Source organism: Nicotiana tabacum, chromosome 12, assembly GCF_000715075.1.
Source record: "Nicotiana tabacum cultivar K326 chromosome 12, ASM71507v2, whole genome shotgun sequence".
NCBI lineage: Eukaryota > Viridiplantae > Streptophyta > Magnoliopsida > Solanales > Solanaceae > Nicotiana > Nicotiana tabacum.
Genome location: NC_134091.1, coordinates 49,032,496 through 49,044,895, shown reverse-complemented (window position 1 = coordinate 49,044,895; position 12,400 = coordinate 49,032,496). Strand labels below are relative to the sequence as shown.

Sequence of the window (12,400 nt, the reverse complement as noted above, 5' to 3'; positions counted from 1 at the left end):
ATTAAACCCCTGACTCCTATCTGGCCATACCAAAATGACCTATTTCCCTTCTTTTCCCATTCTCTTATTACCTCTACTTTTGTTTTCTCAACCTCACACCAAAATTCCCCACTTCCTCCCCAATTTCTTCCAACTTCAAATCCTCTCATCTCCCTCCCTCTTCAAGGTAATTTTCCTCCTCTCATATCTTCTCTTTTTCTTGATATTTAATTGTGGTACTTAGTTATTTTTTTCTCCAAACCCTAGGTAGTTTTAGTTTATAGTTTTACCTTTTAAATTTGGTCGAGATTATGATGCATTATGGTAGAGTTTACTTAGAATTTATGTTTGTGATTGATTTTTGTTATATATTTGTGATATGGGTGAAATGTTTGATGAAGTTGGGATTGGTGTGCCTTCATGGCCGAAAATTAGTGTGTGTTTTGTGTAATTTGGAGGACTTAGTGTTATTGTTATGTGGTGATTATGGATATGGTGTTGTGGATTTGTATTTTTGATAAGAACTTGTGGTGGTTCATGCCCAATTTGAGTTGAAATTATGAGTTTAAAATAGTGGCTATAACATGTTTGATAAAATGCCCCAATGACACAAAGTAAAAGTTTTGGGCAAGAATGTGAATAATATGTACTTAGTAATGAAATTGATGTTAAATGTGAAGTGTGAGATGGAGGGTCATTTCTAATTTTTGCAATTGTGAAGTGTTGGATCTGAGTGCTAATCGATTGTCTGCCTCATGCTATTGTGATACTAGTTGCTAATTGAGTTGTTCGATTTATACCATTTATTTGTGTAGTTTTTGTAGTTAACTTCTCTTTTTTGTTAGCAATCAATTATTATAGCTTCTTGATTTTTATTTATCGTAGTTAGTAGTATAGCTTCTTAGTTTTGTGGTTAGAAAAATGTAGTGGAGTCATTGTGTTGTTGTATTGGTATTTAGGTAGCTGGGTGGTTTACTGACAACTTGTGAGTTGATTGCAATGGGGTATAGTGTGAGTCCTCGATATACATTGTTACTTGTGAACATGCCAATGACATAAGTGTGAGTAAGTTACCCCTTTGGTCTTATATTTTATTCTAAGCATTGTGGCTAATTATCATGACCCAAGATCCGCCTAGTCGTGATGACACCTAACCCGACCCGCTAGGTAAGCCAAATACAATCAACACAATTTTACTAGAATTAATATGAAGGCAATAAGTGAAATAACTGAAATTTATACAACTTCTCAAGGACTGGTAGTACAAGTCACGAGCGACTACGATTTAAATTTACAAAACGGATATGATGAGTAGATATAATATCTGTTTCAATTATATGTAAAAAACTTCAAATCTAAAACTACCAAGAACAAATGGTAGTCATGCCCGGACATCGGGTACATCTTCAGTGACAGCTCCCGCCATGCACAGCAACATCAGTCCCAACATTTGCACGCAAGGTGTAAAGTGTAGTATAAGTATAACCTGCCCCATCTACCAAGTAAGTATCTTGACAAACCTCGGTAAAGTAGTGACGATACTTTTTAGTTAAAAGATACTCACTAATATAACTTGTGCAGCAGAATAACAATAGAAATAATACTAAAGCATAACAGAGAAGAGTACAAGAACAAATATGCAAAGCAGTAAATGACTACTAGAAGAAATTATGATCGATATTTCTCAATATCACAACCAATCCTTTTCTTAAAGAGACGACCATCAAACCACTGTAGTAAATCCAGAGCTTTCATAGTGTGAGAAATGAGCTCAAGATATCAAATCAAATGGCACGACAACACCCCTCGTGCATTTATCACATCCTCACCAAATATATGAATGCATGTCAAATCAATTGGTACGGCAACACCCTTTGTGCATTTATCTCTTCCTCACCAAACATATATATAACAGTACCAACCAGGTGAAAGAAATAACCAGTAATGATAACGATAAAGTGGGAGATACGCAGGTAGAAATAACGAACAAGGTAGTGCATATGGGAAATAGTAACAGACTAGGTAGGAGGCATAAAAGTAATAATAGCAATTAAGATAGAAGAACATAAATTTCACTAACTAACATGGTAGAAGTCTTAGATGCAAATATAATAAACATGAAGGAAAGCATGATCTTTATAAGTGATAGTAGGCTATAATCTCGTATTTTAGTAGCTTATTGCACTCTAATTTACTGCACTTTAATTGAATTTGAGCTTTAATCGCTGGTGTTTTGCACTAATTGTGTATTTTATGCCTTGTAGGAGAATTCTGAGCTATGTAAATGTTATGGAGCTAATTCGAGTGATTTGGAGCTTTGAAGTCTGAGTAATATTTTAAGGGATTAAGCCGGGATCACATTCGGGGGTCGAAGACCAAGTTTGGACGTCAAAATCGAAGCAAAAAGCCCGACTTTGAGAAAATTACACTAGAGCGGCACGTGGCGCACTGAGCCCACGTAAAATCCTGCCATATTTTAGAAATTAACTCTCTAGAAATCCCCACTAATGCCCCGCATGGCGCGTCACCACATGCGGTGAGCCTGTGCAATGTTTACAGAGTATTTTCCTATTTCTCATGGGAGAAGGTATTTTCGTTTGGGCCCGACCCTATTTGGTATAAATACATGGAAAAATGTTACTTCCTAGACTTTTGATACATCTAATACCTAAGGAGGCTAGAGAGAAGGTGGAGAAGCGAAAGCACAAGGAATTCATCATTCAATCCTCACTCAAGATAAGAGTTTGGATCGTCTTATGCTTTTCTTTATATTTGTGATAAATTACTCCATATCTATGAAGTAGTTCTCTTTAGAGATTTGATGGATTTGGTGTTTTGAGAATGGTTTGTGGATATTAACTCTAGTTTTTATGTATTGAATCGTTTTGGGTGTCTTAATGGTTGCACCTATATTCACATGTTCATGTAATCGAGAGAGGCATAACTTGTAACGACCCGATCAGTCGTTTTACTTTCTAGAACCCTATTCCTCTAAATAAGACTTCTCCTAGATGTTTTTACTATTTTATGACTTGCGGGGATGGTTAGATCGAGATTTAGAAGGGTTCAGGTTGAAATCGGAATATTTGGTTCCTTAGGGTTGGTTAAAAGGCTAAGTTTGACTTCGGTCAACATTTTGAGAAAACGACCTCAAAATCGGGGATCCTGGACACATGAAGAGATTTTGTCCCAGACTCCAGGGCAAGGCAGTGCAGCAGAGCTAGCAGCCCCTGATTGTAGCACCAGTAGTCACACCAGCCGTCCGGGCACCCAGAGGCGGAGGGCAGGAAGGTAGGGGTCGTCCTAGATGTGAAGGTCAGGCAGGTAGAGGCCATCTAGGGGACGCTCCAGCCAGATTCTATGCTTTCCCAGCCAAACCAGATGCAGTGGCCTCAGATGTCATGATCACAGGTATTATTTCTGTCTGCGGTAGGGATGCTTTGGTACTATTTGATCCAGGGTCTACCTATTCGTATGTATCATCTCCATTTGCTCATTTCCTGGATATTCTTCGTGAGTCCTTGGGTACTTAAATTTATGTGTCCACTCCTGTGGGTGATTCTGTTGTTGTGGATCGGATCTACAGGTCTTGTGTGGTCACATTCTGTGGTTACGAGACTGGAGCGGATCTTCTGTTACTTGATATGACCGACTTTGAGGTCATCCTGGGCATGGACTGGTTATCCCCATATTACGCCATCCTTGATTGCCATGCCAAGACTGTTACATTAGCGATGCCAGAGTTTCCTAGATTGGAGTGGAAGGGTTCGTCTGTTAGTATATCTAGCCAGGTTATCTCTTTTCTGAAGGCTCGACATATGGTCGAGAAGGGTTGTTTGGCTTATCTAGCTTATGTTCAGGATACTACCGCGGAGACTCCGACGATTGATTCAGTGCCAGTAGTCCGGGAGTTCTCCGATGTGTTTCCTTTTGACCTTCCAGGCATGCCAACAGATCGTGATATCAATTTTTGTATTGACTTGGCTCCAGTTACCTAGCCTACATCTATCCCACTGTACCGTATGGCTCCGAAAGAGTTAAAGGAGTTGAAGGAGCAGCTTGAGGATTTCCTAGCAAAGGGGTTCGTCATACCAAGTGTATCACCTTGGGGTGCACTAGTGCTATTTGTGAAGAAGAAGGATGAGACTATGCGCATGTGCATTGATTACTGTCAGTTGAACAAAGTTACCACTAAGAACAAGTACCCGTTGCCGCATATTGATGATTTATTTGATCATTTGCAGGGTGCTAGGGTGTTCTCTAAGATCGACTTGAGATCGGGGTATCATCAGCTGAAGATCCAGGACTCGGATGTTCTGAAGACTTCTTTACATACTAGATATGGCCATTATGAGTTTCTAGTGATGTCCTTCGACTTGACTAACGCCCCAACGGCGTTTATAAATTTAATGAACATGGTGTTTAGGCCTTATATTGATTCTTTTGTTATTGTCTTCATTGATGACATTTTGATCTACTCATGTAGCATGGAGGAGCACGAGCGGCATTTGAGAGTGGTGCTTCAGACCTTGCGGGAACAAAAGCTTTATGCTAAGTTCTTTAAGTGTGAGTTTTGGCTATATTCTGTAGCATTCTTGGGGCATGTTGTATCAGGCGAGGATATTAAGGTGGATCCCAAGAAGATTGAGGTAGTTCAGAGTTGGCCTCATCCTACTACGGCGACCGAGGTCAGGAGCTTCTTGGGGTTAGGAGGTTATTATCACTGGTTTGTGGAGGGCTTCTCATCTATTGCAGCACCTTTGACTAGACTGACCTAGAAGGGTGCTCCATTCCATTGGTCCGTTGATTATGAGGCAATCTTCCAGAAGCTCAAGACATCTTTAAATACAGCACCAGTTCTAGTGGGGCCTTCCGGTTCGGGGATGTATACCGTGTATTACGATGCTTCACGTGTTGGCTCTGGTTGTGTATTGATGCAAGATGGGCGAGTTATTATGTATGCTTCGCGTCAGCTGAAGCCCTATGAGAAGAATTATCTTGTGCACGATTTGGAGTTGTCCATGATTGTTCATGCTCTTAAGATCTAGAGGCATTATCTTTATGGGGTTTCTGTGAGGTTTACACTAATCATCGCAGCTTGCAGCATTTGTTCAAGAAAAGGGATCTCAATTTTTGACAGCGCAGATGGCTTGAGTTACTGAAGGATTATGATATCACCATTCTTTATCATCCGGGCAAGGCGAATGTGGTCGCGGATGCCTTGAGTAGAAAGGCAGAGAGTATGGGCAGCTTGGCATTCATTTCAGCGGAGGAGAGGCCACTAGATTGGGACATTCAGTCCTTGGCTAATAGACTTGTGAGGTTGGACGTTTCAAAGCCCAGCCAAGTCCTTGCATGCATCATTTCCCAGTCTTCACTATTGGAGCAGATCAAGGCTTGACAATTTGATGATCCGCACTTGATGGTCCTCAGAGAGACGGTACTACAGGGTGGTGCCAAGGAGGTTTCTATCGGCGAACATGGTGTCCTGCGACTCCAGGGTCGTCCATGTGTTCCGAATATCGATGGCTTGAGGGAAAGGATTCTAGAGGAGGCGCACATTTCTTGATATTCCATCCATCTAGGTGCTACGAAGATGTATCGCGACCTGAGGCAACATTATTGGTGGAGGCGGATGAAGAACGACATAGTTCAGTATATAGCTAGATGCCTAAATTGCCAGCAGGTTAAGTATGAGCACCAAAGGCCAAGAGGCCTACTCCAGCAGATGACTATACCTGAGTGGAAGTGGTAGCGCATTACCATGAATTTCGTAGTTGGGTTGCCGCAAACTTTGCGGAAGTTTGATGCAGTTTGGGTCATTGTTGACAGATTGACCAAGTCGGCACACTTCATTTCGGTTGTGACTACGTATACTTCAGATAGGTTGGCCTAGATTTATATTCAGGAGATAGTTCGGTTGCATGGTGTGACTGTTTCCATCATATCAGACAGAGGCCCTCAGTTTACTTCGCATTTTTGGAAGGTAGTACAGAGTGAGTTAGGGACCCGTGTAGAGCTCAGCATAACATTTCATCCATAGGCCGATGGGCAGTCAGAGCGGACGGTTCAGATCTTGGAGGACATGCTTAGAGCATGTGTAATTGACTTTGGAGGACAGTGGGATCGATTCTTTCCTTTGGACGAGTTTGCTTACAACAAAAGTTACCAGTCCAACATCGAGATGGCTCCATTCGAGGCTTTATATGGTCGGCGATGTCGTTCTCCCATCGGGTGATTTGAGCTCGGCGAGGCTAAGTTATATGGTACTGATTTGGTGAAGGATACCTTGGAAAAGGTAAAGTTGATTCAGGAGCGACTTCGTACAGAACAGTCCAGACAGAAGAGTTACGCGGATCAGAAGGCGCATGACTTATCATTTATGGTGGGTGAGAAGGTTCTCTTGAAAGTCTCGTCGATGAAAGGGGTTATCAGGTTCGGGAAGAAGGGCAAGTTGAGCCCAAGGTTTATAGGCCCATTTGAGGTGTTGAGACGAGTTGGAGAGGTTGCTTATGAGCTTGCTTTGCCTCCCAGTCTATCAAGAGTTCATCCGGTCTTCCACGTGTCTATGCTCCGGAGGTATCATGCCGACTTGTCGCATGTGTTAGACTTCAGTGCGATTCAACTAGATGAGAGCCAGGGTTATGAGAAGGAGCCAGTTGTCATTGTTGATAGACAGGTTTGCCAGTTGAGATCCAAGAGGATTTCCGCGGTAAAGGTTCAGTAGAGGGGTCAACCAGTCGAGGAGGCGACATGGGAGTCCGAGGAAGACATGCGGAGCAGATATCCACACTTATTCAGCACTCCTGGTATGATTCTAAACCCTTTCGAGGACGAATATTTATTTAAGAGGTGGAGAATGTAACGACCCGACCGGTCATTTTTCTTTCTAGAACCCCGTTCCTCTAAATAAGACTTCATCTAGATGTTTTTATTGTTTTATGACTTGCGGGGATGGTTAGTTCGAGATTTTGAAGGGTTCAGGTTGAAATCAGAACATTTGGTTCCTTAGGGTTGGCTAAAAGGCTAAGTTTGACTTCGGTAAACATTTTGAGCAAACGACCTCAAAATCGGGATTTGATGGTTCCAAAAGGTTCGTATGATAATTTTGGACTTGGGCGTATGTTCGGGTCGGGTTTTGGATGACCCGGGAGCGTTTCGGCACCTAATAGTGAAAGTTGGTTCCTTGAAGGTTTTTTTGAAGTTCTTTAAATTTGTTTTGGAGCAGGTTTTGGTGATATCGAGGTCCAAATAGAATTCCGAGACCAGAAATAGTTCCGTAATATCATTTAATATTGCACACAAAATTTGGTGTCATTTCGAGTAGTTTACGTACATTTCGGCGCATTAGGAGTAAATTAAAGAACTTGAAGTTCATATCTTTGATTCAATTGGTTTAGGATGTGATTCATATTTTTGATGTTGCTTTGTGCGTTCCGAGAGCTCGAGCAAGTCCGTTTTATGATTCCAAACTTGTTGGTATGTTTGGACGGGGCCTCGGATGCCGTTCGGACGATGCGCGGATTGAGTTTGAAACTCAAAAAGGTTGCTGGTTACACCAGTTCTGGTGTAACCGCACCTGCGAGCTTTGGGCCGCAGGTGCGAGAGTTTGGTCGCAAAAGCGGATCTGGAGCGTTTGGCCAGGGACTGCAGGTATGGAATTTCGTGTGCACCTGTGAATGCGCAGGTGCGAGGAGGAAGGGCGCAGGTGCGAACCAAGACACAGAAGCGGTACGCTTGCTGCAGAAGCGGGACCGCAGAAGCGAGCTCCCGTCTGCAGAAGCAGCCCTTGCTAGTCTTGAAGGCCTCCGCAGAAGTGGACAAAGCACCGCAGGTGTGGCACCGCAATTGCGGCCAAGGCACCGCAGGTGCGAAGATCGCTGGGCAGAAAGGGTTCATTTAATACAGGACTTAAGCCAATTCTAACCCATTTCTCTCACTCTTTGGGTGATTTTAGAGCTTCTTGAGAGGAGTTTTCACCTAGCACTTTGAGGTAAGTAACTTCTACTCAATATTAGTTTAAAACATATATTATGGGTAGATTTAAACATGTAAATTTGTGGAATTTATGGGCTAGAAGAAAAAAACCTAGGTTTTGATAAAAATGGGATTTGACCACAGAATTGGTTATGGAATGTGGTAAAAATCATATATTTGAGTTCATGAGGTTATGAGTAACAACTTTCTTTAAAAATTTTCAGAATTCGGGCACGTGGGCCCGGGGGTGAATTTTAGGAATCCTACATTTAGGGTTTGGTAACCTCTTTAATAGTTGGAATACGAACTTTTGAATATGTATTGATTAGTTTATATACTATTTGATTAGTTTTGGATTGTTCGGATTGTTTAGCACCGAATCGAAAGCTTGAGCATAATCTTGGACCGGAGAGTAGACTTTGAGGCGAGGTAAGTCTCTTTTCTAACCTTGTAAGATGGAATTAACCCCATAGGTGAACTTAATCAATATATACTTCTATTTGTGGGGGGCTACGCATGCACAAGGTGATGAGAGTCCGTGCGTAGCCACTATTTATGCTTATGTCCGGGTAGATTTAGATTTACAGTATGCTTTGTTGACTGAGTTACTTGTTTATGCTTACTAATTGTTTAGAATAAAGCTGAGGTTGAGGATTTCAGTATTTTAAGAGTTTCTAGTTGAATTTCTTATATTGAAAAGAATTGAGGGATGTTTTAATAACTTGATAAAATCTATGTTCAACCACGTCGCAAGTATATTCCGCGAGCGGGGTAAATTTTTACTACTCTCATGGAAGCGGGTCGTTCGCCTCGGCAGGTTAATAGATGTATCTATGGTTTGTGTCGTTCGACCCTCGGCAGTGCACAGTATATGTATATGTATATTTGGATTGGGTCATATGTCCATGGCATAATTTCTGCGTAAAGATATTGGAAGCCCTTTTATATTTAATATTGTTTCATTGGCCTAAGAGGTGAAATGGTTAAATGAGGGAAATGACTTGGTTCTTACTTGCGGTAAAAGGATTGTTTATTTATTTTCCTGCTCTGAGTCCTATTATCATTTATATATATCATGTTTAATTAGAACTTCATATTATTATATTGTTGGCCCATAGTAAATGTCGAAGTCAACCCCTCGTCACTACTTCTTCGAGGTTAGACTAGATACTTACTGGGTACATGTTGTTTATGTACTCACGCTATACTTCTGCACTTGATGTGCAGGATCTGAGTCCGGCGCATCTGGATATCAGTCCGGCGCATACACTTGATCCCAGTTATGAGACTACATGGTGAGCTGCCCTCCCGAGCTGTTCTATAGTAGCCAAAGTCTTTCTGTTGTTATTGTTCTATCTATTTTATTTCAGACAATAGATTAGAAATCTTTTGTATATTCTACTAGTAGCCTATACTCTTGTGACACCAGGTCTTGGCACATACACTAGTAGACTCGTGGTTTTGGTTTTACTTCATGATCATGATTGCACTCATTAGCTTTCGTGTTATTTATTTTTAAATCTATACTTCTTGAATCTTTATAATTTAAAGAAAGTTTGATTACTGGGGAAAAAAATCTTTTAAAAGGAGAAATCGCATAGTTTGCTCACTGTTGGCTTGCCTAGCGACGGCGCTGGGTGCCATCACAGCCTAAAATAGAATTGGGTCGTGACATAACTTGTGATGTTTTTGCAGTATCTTGTTGGTTGAATTCATTGATTCTTTTTAGTATTCGAAAGAGGCTAGTTGAATTATTGTTTAGACCTAGTTAGGACAATAATCGAAAGATGTTATCCTAAAGACCAATCCACTACGAATTCTTGCATATCTTCATCGAGTGTAAATTGGTTCATTTTGTGAGGTTGAAACTTAATCGAGAGAGGAGTTTCTACTAAATGCTTGAACTAATAATTGAGTGAATTCGAAAGACTCACCTGAACATTAGACGTGAATTGACTAGAGTTAAATCCCAAAGAATTATCTTACACCTATCCAATCAACCCATATTTTCTCCCATTGATATCTCCCTTGCTTACTTTTGTTCGATTGTCATTAGTCAATTAGCTCTAAATTTTTAGTTAATTTTAAATTTAATTTACATAATTCTCAACTGTTGATTATCTTGGATAGAAATCAAGCTACAAACTACGATAATACTGTTTAAATCAAATCCCTGTGGATACGATATTATACTATACTATCTTTGACTAGCGAGCATATTTAGGTGTGTGTTTTAAGTTCGTCAAATTTTGGCAATGTTGCCAGGGATTGGCAATCAATAGTGTTTGAAATAGTTTGGAGTGCTAATTCAGGATATTTTCTTTTTTTTAAAAAAAATTTCCCTTTTTACGCTTGGTGTTCTTTGACTGTGCGCAGGCTACAGGTTAAGTTGGTATATGACTCGATCTTCTGGGAAGGAAGTGCTACCATACGAACCAGAAATCGAGAAACAACTGTGACATTTGAGGAAGTAAAGAACTCTCTCCACGAATATAGAGAAGGTTCACTATTAGAAAACTACCTAAAACCGTCCAGAAATACCGTCAAAAATCTGGAAAAACCGATCGATTTCTGACCGACTTTAATCCGTTGAAATTAAGTTGGTCGGTAGAAAATAGCGACTGAAGTCAGTCGCAATTTTCGATCGATTTCGATAGGTAAATTAATTTTTACAAACGACCTAAAAAGTAAAATCTTTCGAAAAAACCGACCGAAGTCGGCCGGTATTTTCCGACTGAATTCGGTCTGTATTTTTAATTATGCAATTAAACAATACATCGTCTAGGACTCAAACCAGGGTCTGTACTATGATATGATACTATTTTACCACTAGACTATTGGTACATTTTGGTTTATGACTTTTCTTTAATTTATTTGTACTCTTTAATTGCATTTTAGTGCGAAAATAACCTACCGATTTCGGTCGCTTTTATTAAAAATATAAAATTACCGATCGAAGTCGGTCAGTTTTTTAAAATGACTGACTGAAATAACCAACCGATTTCGGTCGGTTTTTTGAATATTAATTTTAATTTATTTTATTTGAAAAATTGACCGATTTCGATCGGTTTCTTAAAAAATAAATTTCGCGGGATGCTAAAATAGTTTCCCGCATTTTTGCGCCAAAAAGAACCGACCGAAGTCGGTCGGTCTCGTAAAATAAAAATTAAAAAATATATATTTTAAAAAAGCCAACCGACTTCAGTCGGTATTTCGGTCGGTTTTTTATCCGATCGAAGTCGGTCGGTTAGCCGCGGTCGGTTTTGGCTTAATTTCTTGTAGTGGTTGGCCAATCCTAAACCAAGGAAATTATGGTGGGAGATGATGATAATGTTGATTTGGCTGCAAGAGAGGCGGCCTAACAAAGAGAAAGTTACACGAGATGCTGAGGAAGTAGCTCTTCGAAATGCACAACTTATCTATGAAAAAGAGAGGGCTCGGAGAATTGCTCAGAACCAACCTTGGGTGCAGACCAGTTCAGAAATATACCTCTCGGTGCAGGGAGACCACTTGGTGATTATGCTAGACCGGTTTACAACCAAGGGTTATCAAGTATTAGACCATCTCCAGTTGCGGCTAATAATTTCGAATTAAAGCAAGGGTTGCTCCAAACTCTTCAAAACTGATGCGTCTTCAGAGGAAAGATGAACGAAGATCCAAACAACCATCTAATGGACTTCGAGGAGATTATGAACACCTTTCAATACAATGGGGTGTCACAAGATGCAGCTTACTTAAGGGCATTCCCCTTCACTCTCAAAGACGATGCAAAGCAGTGACTTTGAAGCTTGCCCCAGAGATCAATTAAAACATATGAGGAGATGACCAGAAAATTTCTTGATAAATATTTTTCCTCAGCTAAAACGGGCAAGTTTGGAAGAGAAATTCATAACTTCTACCAGAAAGATACATAAATTGTGTTTGAAGCGTGGGAGAGGTTCAAGGAATTAGTTCGAAAGTGTCAACATAGCAGAATTGAACTCTGGATGCAACTCCAGGATTTTTAGGATGGTTTGACACCGGCCTCACGTAGAACATTGAGTAATGCAATTGGAGGCCCTTTGATGAAAAAGACACCAGAGGAGATAGTCACCATTCTCGATGAATTGTCTGTAGATGCAAATCAATGGCCTTCTGAAAATGCAAAAAGAAGAAGGGTAAATGGTGTTCACCAGGTTGATGCCAACATATCTGTGCAGGTACAGTTTGATGCCATGGCGAAAGAGATAAGAAAGTTGACCTTAGCTTCAATACAAAGTGAGAATCACGCAGGTTGTGATATATGTGGAAGAGGACACCCTACTGATGAGTGTCAGGCCTCAACTGAGGAAGTAAATGTTGTAGGAAATTATAACTTCAATGCAACGGGTCAGAAGCACCCCAGTTTTTCATGGAGTTCACCTGGGGGTACTGCAAATGCATGGCAACAAAATAACTCCAAATT

At 40.6% G+C, this 12,400-nt stretch overlaps 1 non-coding gene across 1 annotated transcript; it reads right to left on the bottom strand.

Annotated features, from left to right (window-relative positions):
- Positions 1–11,825: 11,825 nt before the first annotated feature.
- LOC142167721 (small nucleolar RNA R71) lies at positions 11,826–11,932 on the bottom strand. The gene has a single exon (XR_012697808.1). It is a non-coding gene; the product is annotated as a small nucleolar RNA R71 (small nucleolar RNA).
- Positions 11,933–12,400: the final 468 nt, after the last annotated feature.